This window comes from Geotrypetes seraphini, chromosome 7, assembly GCF_902459505.1.
Source record: "Geotrypetes seraphini chromosome 7, aGeoSer1.1, whole genome shotgun sequence".
Classification (NCBI taxonomy): domain Eukaryota; kingdom Metazoa; phylum Chordata; class Amphibia; order Gymnophiona; family Dermophiidae; genus Geotrypetes; species Geotrypetes seraphini.
Window position 1 is genome coordinate 8205174 of NC_047090.1, and position 13862 is coordinate 8219035.

Consider the following 13862-nt stretch of genomic DNA (forward strand, 5'->3'; position numbering starts at 1 on the left):
GCCACAGCCAACTTCACTCAGTTAAAGTTCAAGTTGATTAATATTTGCTGTATCGCTTAATCGTACATAATTATAAAAAGAGTAGAAATACAAAACTAATGAACAAAATAACAATTACTTGACAACAAGACATACTTGAGTTGGGAGGAAAAGGGGGAAAAGTTACAACTTTTCGTTGTGAAGAGAGAACAATAAGAGGAGAAGAACAAAAGGAGGGGGGAGGGTTAAAAATTTTAATGTTAAAAGCATCTTTAAAAAGATGAGTTTTTTTAAAAGAGGGAAGCTCCTTTTCATTCTTAATATACTGTGGTAATGACTTCCACCATTGGGGGCCCATTACCGAGAACGGGTCTAATCTTGCGCCTATTATTTTCAAAGAGGGAATGGTTAAAAGATTCTGAGAGGATGATCTGAGTGGTCTCATAGTATTATGAGGTATTAACATTTTGGCTATGAATTGGGGTTCGTTATAGGTTAGGGTTTTGAACGTTAGGAGCATGACCTTAAAGAAAATGCGATGACTGATTGGAAGCCAGTGGGAATCAATCAGGAATGGCGAAACATGATCATGGCGTTATATATTAATTTAATAGCAGTATTTTGTATAATTTGCAATCTCCTCTTTTCTTTTTGGGGGATATTCAGAAGCAAAGAATTACGAACTGGTGCCTACTTATTTCTTACAGATCCAACACATCCTAAACTATCTTGGCTCCACCACTAAACATGTAGGGTCATGAAATGGTTAACTGTTGTTTAAAATATTGCTCTGGCCTACATAGCTGAAAACAGTGTACAATCTACTGACCTCATCTGCCTAAAATGTATGTCCCTACCTTACCACATTGTAAGCTAAATAGATAAGAGTTTGAGCCATGATGTACCCTGCCCTTCTGTACATGTAACATTTAGACCTATAAGATTTAGATAAGCAGAGAAATGAGCTAGTTTCCTATAGGACTATAAGTTCTATCCCTGAACCTATCATAAGTGCTGGCTTAGGACCAATAATAATTGTAGAAAAGTTATAGAAGTAACAAATGAAAATTGTAGTTTTTGCATATATTAGTTTGCGAAAAGGGCATAAAAGTCCATGTATTTCCTGTTTCTGACACTCTAGTAGGCAGGCTGTTAACTGCACTAGAGTCCGGCATGCTGTAATAAACCTCTTGTACTTTCTTCACGCCTCTGACTTTGTGTGTCCAAGTGACCTTTCAAACACAAACAGCTTGGTTTTTAACATCATTCCCCCCCCCACCCCCAAATATCAACAGTGCAATACACAAGAATATATATACATATAATAATTCAAGAAAAGCACATTCATTTTACAGACCCTCATGAGCAACCATTTTATCCCACCTGCCCATTGACTAGTCAATAAAAACACAAATACAGTAAAACCTTGGCTTGCAAGTAAAAGACAAGCAAAACATTTGATTCAATTTTAACTTGATATACAAAGCAAGGTCTTGCAATACGATTACATAGAGTATACACACGTCACATGATCACAACTGAGCCAATGGTTCTCTCTCTGACCCTGCGGGAGTGTAGTGACTGTTCTAAATGAGCGAGGTCTTGCAATACAAGTACATATAGGATTTTGTATTAAAGTTTTGGGGTTGTGGAACGAATCGTCTGAATTTCCATTATTTCCTATGGGGAAATTTGCTTTGATATACAAGTGCTTTGGATTACAAGCGTGTTTTTGGAACGAATTATGCTCGCAAACCAAGGTTTTACTGTACATAGAATCTTTCAATAACCTTTCCCTATTTAAAATAGTAATCCCACCCTCCTCCCACCCACACTGGATGTATTTACTCAAAGGACTAAACTTAAGATAGAGATAGCCCCCCCCACCCCCACCCTCTCACCCTTCCCTGGATGTGTGTGGAAATAAAAATTAAAGACAAAAGACAACTATAATAAAGTAATAAAAGACATCAACGGGCCCCAAATCAGTTTAAATAATTTGCCATTGCCCAACATGTCAGCATTCATTTTCTCATACCTATAGCTTGAGCATAAATTCGCCCACCAAAAAGGAAAATTGAGGCGATCATAATTTTTCCAATTACGAGTTACCATCTGCATGGCTATCCCACTCATAATTAGGAAAAGCCAGCATTTGTAGCGGTCCATGAGGATTTTTATTAAAAATTAAAACAATCAGAACATAATCTTAGATGCCCCAACAACATGTTTCAAAGAGACGTTCCAGCAATTGAAAACATCATACTCCACAGTAAAGATATCCATGACCTGATTTTGGCAGTTCGGCATTTTTTTTTTTTTTAATCTTTATTAATTCTCAAATATTAACAGTGCAACACTGGGGGGCGGAGCCTGCTAGCTACGGAGGGCAGACGCATGGAGTAACGGCTCCTCCACGCTGACACCAATATATCAAATTCAAGTGTGTATTCCATTGCCTACTCAATCTCTTTCGATCACGCCTGATCTGCCTTGCTCCCACATGTCACTGCCGAAAGTTATAAAGCGAGATTCCGCTTCGACTCAGCCTAATGGTAAGCGCCCCAAAACGGAGTCTGGCTCACCTGACAAAATGGTGGCGAAGCATGACGAGTCGCAGATCGAGACTCTTATTAAAGAAATGCGGGCCTTCAAACGCATCATGCAAGATCAGGTCGATGAGACCAAATTGGTACGTGTGGAGATAGAGGCACTTAACGACCCAGTTTGTAGATGCCAGGCATAGGCTGGATGCCCTGGAAGAAACATCTACCGCACTGCAAACCAAATGTTTGCTCATAGATAAGCATGATAAGATTATTGCTTCGTTACAGCGTGACTTGGAAGATCTGTCGAATTGCGGCAGACGGAGCAACATCCGTATTATAGGGCTACCGGAGACCTCGGAGGGCCCTGATATCATTACTTTTCTGATGGATTTCCTTCCCAAAACACTTGGCCTCTCATTTGCTGTACCGTTAGAAATCGAGCGGGCCCATCGTGTTCCCTCACATCTTTCCTTGCAATCCACCAAAGCGAGGCCTATTGTGGCGAAGATTCTGCGTTTTCAGCAAGCCTTACAAATAATTAATGCGGCGAAAGTTCAACCTCAACTCTTGTATCAGGCAAGAAGTTTTTTATTGTCCCTGACCTTGCAAAATCTACAGCGCTCAAACGCAAAGAATTTCTGGCTTACCGTCAGCAATTAAAGGATCTTGGTACCAAATATGGCCTCATGTATCCGGCCAGAATGAAGGTCACTTATAACAATCGCACCACTTCCTATTTGGAACCAGCTGACCTTAAATGTTTCTTGGAATCCATTCAGAATGCAATGACCTAATCTAATCTAATCTAAACCTTAAGTTTATATACCGCATCATCTCCATGAGAATGGAGCTCGACACGGTTTACAAGAACTTAAAATAGTGGGTAGAGAAGAAGAAAAAGGATGACATGAACTTATGTGTAGAAGGGGGGAGAGAAAGGGGGGAAGGATAGAGCTACAATTTGCTGAAAAGCCAGGTTTTCCAGTTTTTTGCGGAATAACTGAAGGGAGCTCAGGTTCCGCAACGGGGTGGTGAGGTCGTTCCAAAGACCTGTGATTTTGAAGAGAAGGGATTTTCCCAGTTTGCCTGAATAGTGGATGCCGCGTGGAGAGGGGAAGGCTAGTTTAAGCCTTTGGGCAGTTCTGGAGGAGTCGGGACTGGAGGAGTTGAAAGACAGTGGGATAAGAGGAGGCAGGATTCCATGAATGACATATTTTTGCCTGTTCATCTGAGCTTACTGTTTTCTTTATCGTAATGGAATAACTGCAGTTCATTTCCTATGTTTCGTGTGGAGCGGGTTAATGCTCACCGTTTATGTGGGTTCACCCACAAACTGTTGTGTTTATTGTACACATGTGCATGCTTATATATCTGGCCATGCAATGTGTGCGTGCTGCTGAGGCTTTTCTACCTTGTCTTTCTCCCTTTTTTCTTTTCTCTCTTGCTGATTTACATATATGGAATGGTCCACACTTCTTCCTATTTGATTTTCTTTTTCTACAGATGACAGTGACTCATGTCGGAGATTTTATACCTTATCTCTCTCTGCTTTATCCTCATGGCTGATCTTCATATATTATCCTATAATGTTAATGGGCTTAATCATCCCATCAAAAGGAAAAAAAATGGCTAATTATGTTATTGGTAATCATCCAGATGTTTTGTTCCTCCAGGAGACCCATCTCCCCTCTGCGTCTGCTCTTAAATTGAACATATTTAAATTTAACACATCGAGACGCAGAAATATACTGCTTTATCTCAATGCTCCAAATGTCTCTAAGACTAGATTTTGTTTTTTTTTTATTCAAGATATTAATTTTTACCACCGGCCTGCCTGAGATGTCCTAACGAATCTGTCTGGAAGCATAGGACCTGCAAGCTGTAATAATTTTGTAGATTTTTCCAATCAGGGAACCCACTCTGAATGGCCTGCTTCAACTGCAACCACCTATAATTTTGAGACTTTGAAATGCCGAATGATTGTTGCAGTCATGAAAAATCAAGCATTTTCCCCATTTAATAAAACATCATCTGATGTACGCATGCCTGCCTGCATCCAGTGCTTCCAGAAGACCCCAGACTTGCCAATTTGAATCTTGGAGTTTAGCCATAAGGATTGATAAGTAGCTTTATCTAATGGAACGTCTGTTAATTTATTAATAAATTTCAAGGTTTTCCAGGTGTCAAATAAAATAATATTGTCCTTAACATATCTGGGTAACTTGATACTCAACACACGAAACAATCACATTGGAGACATGAGTTGCCATTCCAAGTAAAGCCAGTCCGGAAACTGTTCCATGAGCTCAGGGAGGATCCAGTACATACCCTGACACAGTATATAGGCTTGATGGTACCTATAAAAATTAGGAAAATTTACCCCCACCCGCCGCAATTCTCGCAGTTTTACCCAGCTAAAAAAATTTGGTAAGAATGCTATTCAACTTCTTGTAAAAGGACCCCTGAAAAAAACATACCCATTTGATAGCAAACCACAGGCAAAATCATCTTAACCGTTTGGACTCTCCCCCACCAAGACAGGTGTAAAAGGTTCCATTGCTCACACATTTCTGTAACCTTCAGCAATAAAGATTTTTCATTTACTTTCATCGTCTCTTCCAATGTTTTTTGTATCCAAATACCTAAATATTTTATACCCTCTTCCTTCTAAAGGAAGGGGAATGAATCAAATAATCCTCTTGGACAATGTACATTTAGTGGAAGAACCTCAGATTTACTCCAATTTATTTTATACCCTGAGAATTTCCCAAATCTATCAATCAGAGCCAGTAAATGTGGAATGGTGGTTTCAGGATTCCTCAAATGAAGCAAAATATCATTGCATAATCAGAGACCTTATATTCCCGACCTGCATAAGGAATACCCTGTATCTCCTCTGCCTCTTGAATAGCCAATAACAAGGGTTCCAGAACAATATCAAATCCCTGGAGGGTGTTTTCCCCTATAGCAGACTCCAGAAGAGCGTTTCAGTTTTCTACCATTCTCTGGGTGAAGAAGAACTTCCTTACATTTGTACGGAATCTATCCCCTTTTAACTTTAGAGAGTGCCCTCTCTTTCTCTCTACCTTGAAGAGGGTGAACAACCTGTCTTTATATACTAAGTCTATTCCCTTCAGTACCTTGAATGTTTTGATCATGTCCCCTCTCAATCTCCTCTGTTCGAGGGAGAAAGGGCCCAGTTTCTCTAATCTCTCACTGTACGGCAACTCCTCCAGCCCCTTAACCATTTTAGTCGCTCTTCTCTGGACCCTTTCAAGTAGTACTATGTCCTTCATGTAGGGCGACCAGTGCTGGACGCAGTATTCCAAGTGGGGGCATACCATGGCCTGGTACAGCGGCATGATAACCTTCTCCAATCTGTTTCTGATCCCCTTCTTAATCATTACAAGCATTCTGTTCACCCTTTTTGCCGCCACTGCACATTGCTCAGACGGCTTCATTGACTTGCCTACCAGTACTCTCAAGTCTCTTTCCTGGGGGGGGCTCTCTCCGAGTACTGCACCAGACATCCTGTATTCGTGCATATGATTTTTGTTACCAACATGCATCACCTTGCACTTATCTACGTTGAACCTCATTTGCTTAAAATGCTACAGCTAGAATCATTACTAGTACTGGGAAATTTGACCATGTAACTTTAATCTCACTTCACTGGTTTCCAAGTGAACAGAGAAATTGCCTTTTAAGTTTCTCGGCGTAACTTACAAAGCTCTTCGTAACTTAGCGCCCCCCCCCTTCCAATTTCTACATTGTTAAAGTGTTACCAGCCTACCAGGATGCTAAGTCCCTCTGGTGAACTTGTAGTTCTCCCCCTATATCAGGGGTGTCCAATGTCGGTCTTCAAGGGCCGCAGTCCAGTCGGGTTTTCAGGATTTCCCCAATGAATATGCATGAGATCTATTAGCATACAATGAAAGCAGTGCATGCAAATAGACCTCATGTATATTCATTGGGGAAATCCTGAAAATCCGACTGGACTGCGGCCCTCGAGGACCGACATTAGACACCCCTGCCCTATATGATTGGTTGGGCTAGAAAGTTACAGATCTCTCTTCAGTGTCATGGGATCTATACTGTGGCATGTTATGCCTTCAACTCTCTGTACATTGTCCAGCTTTGGATCTTTCAAGAAAACGTTCAAAACTAATCTTTTTCTTGGTTATAGGGTCTTCATGAGTGTGTAACCACTATCTGTCTTGGTTCCGTGTCTTTAATGATCACTAACTGTTCCACTGTTTCATTTAACGCGGTGTATGCCTGTTATAATCTGCCTAGAATGTTGGATGGTGTGTAAACTGTTTTTCATACATTACCCTTTCCAGCAAATGAGGTCCTGCAATTGAGTCTCCAAACATGGCCTCACACAATGGCATGTGGTGACATATATAGCAGGGGATTCGGTAATAGGGGAAGGGACCTGACCGAGTGTGACACCCCAGAGGTGGTAATGGTCCTGCAGGACCCCCAGCTCAGTCCGACCAGAAATAGGGACAGACAAAAAAGGCCAGTGCTGAACCTTTCCAACAGACCCTGCCAAGGCCTAAAAGACTGCACAGGCCTACCACGCCACCTGCTGGAGACTGAGGGGCAGATTCTCAAAATTAAAATCTGCCTTAACATGCTCGCTAAATCGGTTCCAGCGTGCGTATATTTTAGCGGCGGATTATCAAAAAGGCTTAGCGAGGTCCTTTCTGAGTTTTCTAGCAGTCTCCGATACTGCCATGCAAATGTAGTACAAGGTCATTAATATTAAAATGAGCACTCCGAGTGATTCTCTATAATTGCTGATTCTCTAACCTTGTTCTGCCACATTTGTAACTAAAATTTACCAATAGGTCTGAGCTGTCATTGCCTTAATTTCTGTTCAGTGCCTGAGGGCTGATTGGCTCAGGCACTGACAGGAAAGTAAGGTTTGACAGCTCAGACCCACCCCTATGCAAATTAATAATACCCCTCCCCTATTGACTGTTATAAATGCCGGCGTTTTTTAAATTATGACTGGGATAGCCATGCAGATGGTAACTCGCAATTGGAAGAATTATGATCGCCTCAATTTTTCTTTTTGGTGTACAAACTTATGCTCCAGCTATAAATATGAAAAAATGAATTTACTTTCTTTTAGCCTCTCCAGACCGGCATAGGGCCCCACCCTGTCTATTGTCGTGTGGCTGTTGCGCATACAGATTTTGGTTTTTCTGCAGGTTCTAATATTTTTCTAGGGCCGGGGAGAATTGAAGAACAGCGGCTGTGGCTCGGCTGGCAAGCTGTGGAGACATTCTCTTGCTGGGATCTCTCCTTTGCATTTTCCAACAGCTTTCGGGTATATTAGTTTGTTACTCCTGTTCGGAGTATTATTTCTGTTTCAAGTTCTTAGTTCTGCTTGGGTATTCAGAAGACTGATAGGAATAGGGAAATGCACCTATTATGTAATATTCCACAGTTTTGTTTCAGTCTCCACCTGCTGGTCATGATGAGATATATACCTGCTTGTAAGATTCCTATGCCGATCTGGAGAGTTGCTAAAAAATATTACATTAGTGTCTTCTATTCCGCCAATACCTTTTGGTTCTAGGCGGATTACAAAATAATTGATCTGGGCATATCCAGTGAGATTACAAGACAGATAATTAGAAGCATTAGGGTTGTGGGGATATATTGAGGTTAGTTTGACTTGACAAATTCCCCTGAATAACTTGGGTTTTTAATTCTTTGCTGAAGGTTTTGTAATTGGACGTTGTGATCAGCAGGTTGGAGAGGTGGTGGTCTAGTTTTGCTGCTTGGGTGGCTAGTAGGCCGTTGTATGCCTTTGAGCTGTCTTTCCTAGTGCAGTCTTGCTGCTCAGGTGCACCTTCAGACAGTTCCCTCACCACCAAGTCTCCCACCATCATGTCAATTCTGGCATTTGCTGCAAGTTCTTTTCCTTAGCGGACAGTAAACCCCTCTGGAGAGCTGTTCTAGGGCTAAACTCTGAAAAATATCCACACACTTAGCCACCCTTCTGGCTCTAACACAGATAACGTTCCAACTTTTTAGAATGCTGAAAAACTCCAAACAGTTGGCAATCCTAACCTTCTGAATCCAGAGCCTCCCCTAAACTTTTGGATTCGGTGCATCTCTCTTAAGGCCCTGGCTACCCTTCACCAAAGCAGAATTCCTCTTTTGCACCAATCATTGCTGTCTGCTCTGTTGCCGACACAGGAAAGGGATCAATCAGATCAAAAAAATAACATGTTCTTAAGGGTTGGGAATTCAATAAAAATCCCAAAACACTATGGTCCTACCTGCCACAGCAATGGACCTAGGTGCCACAAAAGTCAATGGCTATGGAGCAAAACAGTGGAACCAGGCCCTAGACTCCAGAAGTTAAAATATTACAGTTAATTGGTGTTCAAATCAATATCACAATAAAATCAACAACAGGATGCCAACATAAAAAATGTACTGTGTTTGAGGTGAACAGACCCTACACGGTCCGTGTTTCGGCAAATTTGCCTTCCATTAGCGTAGTGTATCTCAAACTGTGTGCTGAGGTATACTAGTGTGCCTCCTGCGATTCTAAGTGTGCCGTGGCACACTGAGGAGGAAGAGAGGCGCCTGCCAGCAGACTTCCCTACGCGGTACAGCGCTGCTCGATTCGCCGAAGGCCTGCATGTTTCCCCTTTCTCTCTAGCGTTCTCTGGCTTCACAGTCTCAGCTTTAAAGCTAATTACAGCAGCCTGTAGATGATCGCTGGTAGATAAAATGATTTTATTTTCAATATAGTGATTGAAATGTGTCTTGAGAATTTATAATTGCTGTGTATATTGTGTGCATATGAAAAATGAATGGGAAAAATTGCATTGCAATTAGTAAAGGGGATGGGATCTGAGGCAGAGCTTGGGTGGGCCTAGGGAGGTCTGTGGTTGGGGTACTCGGTTGATATTTGTTAGACTTAGGGGGTACTTAGCTTGAAGTAGTTGAGAAACACCGCTGTAGGCAATCAGCTGGCGCCATGACCTCTCCTTCTCTGCGGCCCTTTTCCCTGCTGGCACCCCCTACTGCTGTCTCAGGGCCCATCTGGAGGACCTCTGCACATGCTCAGATGTGATGTCACGTATATGTGTGATGTCATCACAGCAACATCCGTACACTTCTGGGTGTCTCAAGCTGTGGCCACAGCTCGAGAAAGTTTGAGTCACTGCATTAGCGTAAAGGATTTTTAGGATTCATTCCTTCAAACCCTGTTAGCAGAGGATCTGACTAACAATTGTACAATCCGATGCCTGTAGGCCTGTTCTGTCTGAACGCTAGCCCACTGTGTCAATGACCTCTGAGGAAGGCAATTCTTTGCCTAAATACGGACCTTGTAGGGTCTGTTCACCTCAAACACAGTACATTTTTGATGTTTGCATCCTGTTGTTGATTTTATTGTGATATTTTAACTTCTGGAGTACAGGGCCTGGTTCCAGTTTTCTTCCATGGGAATTCAATAAACCACCTGAAGGCCCTCACATTGTCCCTTATTGAAATGTGGTAGAATTTGGTCTTGCTTTTTGCAAAAAAAAAAAAAAAAAAAAAAAAAAAGGAGCCTAGCCAGGGTTCTTTAAAAAGCTTACACCCCCCCCACCCCCAAAACCCTGCTCAACCTGGTTATAACCTGTGGTATTTATGGATTCTTGCCATCAAATTTCTCTTCAGAAGTTCAATTCACAACTAAAGGTGTCTTCATTTCAGAATAGGGTGTCCATGGTTAGCATTATATTTGTTGAAGCAAAAAAAAACCCCAACAACATGTGGCCCTGCCCCATCACAAATCTCATCTCTTCTTCCCCGAGCTCAGGGCTGCAGCTAGAGGGCCTTCCGAGCACGTAACGCCATGACATCTTCTCCTCACATACACCCATGCTTGGAGGCCCTCCAGACTCAGCTCTGAGGCCTTCCAAAACCCAAGTACCTGGGTTTTAAGAAGAGGACATGTCAGGGTAAATCCGGATAACCCTTTCCACGGTTCACACCCAGCACTAATTTTATGAGGGAAAGGAGCAGAGCAGGATACAGAAATAGTCATGGCAAGCCCATACACCTCACACTTCAGTAGGCTACAACAATGCAGCACTGTCCTCTCTTCTCAAGCACAAGGGTTTGTTGGCACTGTCAACCTACTGAAGGAGAGTCAAAAGGTAGGATTACCAAATCACTAGGAAAACCAGAGATATCCTCTTAAGAGGACTGTCCGGGGGCCCGGAGGGATTTCCAAAGCTCAGCAGTTTGTCTAGGTTGTGAAAGTCCCCAACCTCAACTGCCACATCTGGAGGGTGTCTACGCCTGCATGGACATCAACACAATGACATCATACGCATACACAGTCCCAAGTTTGGGGAGGTTCGTGTGGGAGTGGGAACCAGGTGTCCTTTTTTTTCATAACAGGAAATCTGGCAACCCTAGTCAAAGGGCATTATGGGAGAGGTCACAGCCAGTTTAGTAAAGCATTTAAATTTTTTTTTGTGTGTGTGCACTATTGATACTATGTTTTAAAAAGTGCTAAAGCAGGTTAAAAAACTTGTTCCAACACAAATGTGTGAAATCAATAAAAAAAAATTGGCAGGGAGTGATCCAATTTAAAAAAAAAAAAAAAAAAACCAGAAAATTTTGACTGTCCTTATTTTTTGAGGTGAAATCACAGGGACCAGTAAGGTCTGGACAACACATACAATTTCACTCCCAAGAAGACGCCGCTGCAGCAACTGGAACGGGTCTAACAAGCAACATGAAAAGGGCAGGCGGAGACAGAAGAGGTCAGTGGGACAAGTTCCCCACCACACCACTGTTTGAGCCTCTTTCTATCACAGCTGACACCTGGCAGAAAGAATGCAAATAGCCTGCTGCAGGGCAGATTTTCCCCTTTGGCTGCACAGAGGAAATGTTTCATACAGCTGGTCTTAAGAAGTTAGACCAGGGATCTCAAAGTCCCTCCTTGAGGGCCGCAATCCAGTCGGGTTTTCAGGATTTCCCCAATGAATGCATCTAAAGTAGTGCATGCACATAGATCTCATGCATATTCATTGAGGAAATCCTGAAAACCCGACTGGATTCCGGCCCTCGAGGACCGGAGTTGCACATCCCTGTCATAGACACTCTAATCCAGGGGTCTCAAAGTCCCTCCTCGAGGGCCGCAATCCAGTCGGGTTTTCAGGATTTCCCCAATGAATATGCATCGAAAGCAGTGCATGCACATAGATCTCCTGCATATTCATTGGGGAAATCCTGAAAACCCGACTGGATTCCGGCCCTCGAGGACCGGAGTTACCCATCCCTGTCATAGACACTCTAATCCAGGGGTCTCAACGTCCCTCCTCGAGGGCCGCAATCCAGTCGGGTTTTCAGGATTTCCCCAATGAATATGCATCTAAAGCAGTGCATGCACATAGATCTCCTGCATATTCATTGGGGAAATCCTGAAAACCCGACTGGATTGCGGCCCTCAAGGAGGGACTTTGAGACCCCTGAGTTAGACTGTAGAAGCAAAAGAGACGATCAGGAGGTGGCAGCCAGATAGCTTGGAAAAGCTATTGCTTTTCAAAAAATAAACCCCCTCTTTTACTAAGGTGCGCATGCTATAACACTTAGTGCGCCTTAGGGCTCCTTTTACTAAGGTGTGCTTGCGTTTTTTAGCGCACGCACGAAATTACCTTACGCTTCTAGAAAAACGCCAGCTCAATGGTGGCGTTAAGGTCTAGCGTGCGCTATTCCGCACGTTAAGGCCCTAACGCACCTTAGTAAAAGGAGCCCTTAGTGTCCAGGAACTATAAACTGTCTTTGTATCATGATTTGGCTTTTCCTTTCCTTTTTCAATTGATGTACACCGCACTGATGTTATAATCGAAGAACACTATATAAATACAGTGGTGCCTCACACAACGAACTTAATCCGTTCCAGGAGCAAGTTTGTTATGTGAAACGTTCGTTGTGTGAAACGCGTTTTCCCATAAGAATACCTGTAAAACAAAATAATTCGTTCTGCAGCCCTACATTTCCCTCCCTCCACCTCACCTCACATGCAGAGCCTGCCAGCCTTCTCCCTCACCCAGCCGCACGATCTCAAAAAGCTGTGCACGCGCAGCTGCTGGAGTTGATCAATGTTCTCTCTCCTGCAACTTCCGGTTTCCGGTTGCGTCAGAGGAGAAGATTGAACAACAGAGCATGCGCGCATGTGCTGCTCTTTGAAAGTGTGTGGCTGGCCGAAAAAGAAAGCCGGAAAACTCGGTTTTTAAGGTAAGGTGGAGGGAGATGATGGAACACTGCATTCAGACAGGAGGGTGCTGCTGTTCCCGGCTCACATTAGAAAGCGGCGAGAGTAGTTCCGCCCCCCCCCCCCGGGCCCCTCGGGCGACTTCGTTGTGTGAAACGAAGTTCGTTATAGGGAGCAAGACAAAAAGTTCGTTATGCGCAGCGTTCGCTGTACGAGGCGTCCGTTATGCGAGGCACCACTGTACAAAGAAACCTCTCTCTTCTGCCTGTTCTAGAACGTTTAAAATAGTTTCAGTGCTAAGGGACAGCCACGATGGCTGGTGAAGCCCCAGCACTGTCGGCGGTTAGAGAACCGAGGGCCTCCCCACGGCCAACACACCCTTCGTGGCTGCCGGGGAAACCCTCGAGCCGGCCGCCTCTGAAGCTAGTGAGGGTTCCCCTTCTGGCTGCGAACAAAAACATCAAAGGCCGGCCCCATTAAGCCCTCGGCTTGCGAGAAGTGCTCATTGTGAAGCGCCAGGCAGGCTGAATAAAACCGGTGGCTGAAGCGGGGGAAAATAAAATATGAATGAACAGTCCCTGCAAGCCAGCACAGAAAGAAAGCAATGCCTTGGGTCTTTTTTATTTTTATTTTAAATTAAAGGAAGCAGACCCCACATGCACACAAAAGTGTAGTCTTTGCCGCTCCTTGGCAAGGCTCCTCTAGAGAAAAAAGTGGGGAGGTGGGAGAAATGGGGAGAGGGACTCAACCGCCTGGGTAACACCCCTGAGGTGGTAATGGACTCCCGCTTAGTCCAACAAGAAAAAAGGAGGGACCAGATAAAAAGGCCACTGCTTAACCTTTCCAACAGACCCTGCCAAGGCCTAAAAGAAGGCTGTACAGGCTTACCACTGCACCTGCTGGAGACAGAGAACAGACACATTCTAAGATGGACTGTCTAGCCCACTTGTATTCAGTGTGTTCTCTGTCTCCACCTACTGGCAGAGGAGCATAAACCTATCCGTCTGTGCCAGTCTCCAACTATAGCACTCTGACACAGCAGATACACATGGGGTCTGTACAGAGGGGAGAAATACAATCAATAC